At 48.2% G+C, this 1649-nt stretch overlaps 1 pseudogene; it reads right to left on the reverse strand.

The window, feature by feature from the left end:
- Positions 1–305: 305 nt before the first annotated feature.
- LOC129078479 (60S ribosomal protein L28-like) lies at positions 306–749 on the reverse strand (annotated as a pseudogene).
- Between the last annotated feature and the right edge of the window lie 900 nt (positions 750–1649).

The following is a 1649-nucleotide window of genomic DNA, read 5'->3' on the forward strand; positions in this document are numbered from 1 at the left end:
CCATGAAGCTCAGTGTTGATTTAGTGACTACTATATTCTCATTCTGAAACATTCACTGCTATACCAGGGCAGTACAGGGAGCTAGCTGGATGGGATTTGTACCAGGTTAGAAATCAGATGCCTTCAGCTGTCCAGTCACACCAGTGCTTCTAACACCAACCTATGTGGCCAAGGCAGAGTCCCTTTGTTCAGCCCAGTTTATGTCTGTCTTTCTAATTCCAGGCATGACCATGAATGACCCCCCCCCCTTTTTTTTTTGAAGAAAGTTGGCTGATACCTTTATTGCTTTGAGGGGAGGGGTGTACTCAGTAGCTCTTGGTGGGGTGGGCCTGCTTCTTTTTTATCATCACAGGCTTCTGGCTGCGCAGGATGACACTGGCCCTGCGCATGGCAGCCAAGAGCAGACCTGGGCGGTTCTTGCGGATCCTGTGCCGGATGCTGCTCCACGTGGCCTGGGCATTCTTGTTGATGGTGGTCTGCACATAGGAGGAGGCTGGCTTTCCTTGGCCAGATCTCTGCTTCATGATGACCACCACACCTTTGCCATCGGCTTCTTGCTCTATGCCCACCATCTAGCAGTGAATCAGCCCGTTGTAGCGAAAGGAGTTGCAGGCCTTCAGATTATTGGGTTCAGTGCTGTACATCTGCTGGTTCCTTTTGATCAAGAAACTGGAGCAGTTCCGGATGACCATCCGTTGCAGGGGGGCAGACATGGTGGGAGCTCCTCTCGCAGCTGTAGGCGGAGACAGAAAGAGGCTGCATGACCCTGTCTTTATCTCTATCCTTCTAGGACCTGGGGACATTGTAGGCATTGCATTGAACTCATCTCATAAAATGCTCTACAAGGGGGCTGTAAAATCTTCACGCACATTGATTATATTTCTTAAGTCACAGGCCACAAAATATGATTTGTGAATTCAAATGGACTTGGGGGAAAAGCTTGGGAGAGTGTGGATGGGGGATCTGTAAGAAGAAATGAGTAGTGTTTGTATGGCTCAAATGGGAGAACACATCAAGTTTCTGAGTGTGCACAGCAAGCCCTGCTAACACAGACTAAAGCAGCCCAACACCTCAGGAATCCTTCCAGAAAGTTTCAGCCTTCCCCATGGTCCTCGGGGGACTCTTTTCTACTACTTCTCATCTCTTGAGCAATTTAAAAACAACATGCACATTTGATTTATAATGTGAAGGCCTGGTAAAACTGTGAATGAAGTGTCTTGAGCGGAAGAAGATAATGTTTTTCAAGTGCCTTGACTAATATGCTCAGCCGTGGTTCAGACGAGTCTGTGTAATTTGTGAGCTCCCGTCATGGGTTTCACAAAGGCTCCTCTGTCTGGCGGGCAACATGGAGGGAAGAGAAGGATAGGAAGAGCACCCGTCCAGAGGGCGTGCCATGCTGTTTCCTCACAACAGACTCAATCAACAGAGGGAGAAGACATCATCATATTTGGGGTCCAGTCTGCTGTGTGGACGGCATGTGTGCAGGCACACAAATGCAATCTGAGTAAACTGTTGGGATTGGCTTTTTTGGTGGGAAGTGGGTAAGGTGTTTATATTTTGTGACCTCTGAGCAATATGTCCTGTTATTACTCAATTCACCCTAAAGGGTAGAAAAATGCCCTCATTCCTTCTGTGTCCTCTGACCGGTT

The sequence above is a fragment of the Pteronotus mesoamericanus genome, unplaced genomic scaffold (genome assembly GCF_021234165.1).
Source record: "Pteronotus mesoamericanus isolate MK-2021 breed Mesoamerican mustached bat unplaced genomic scaffold, CSHL_Meso_final contig_73, whole genome shotgun sequence".
In the NCBI taxonomy this organism is placed as follows: Eukaryota; Metazoa; Chordata; class Mammalia; order Chiroptera; family Mormoopidae; genus Pteronotus; species Pteronotus mesoamericanus.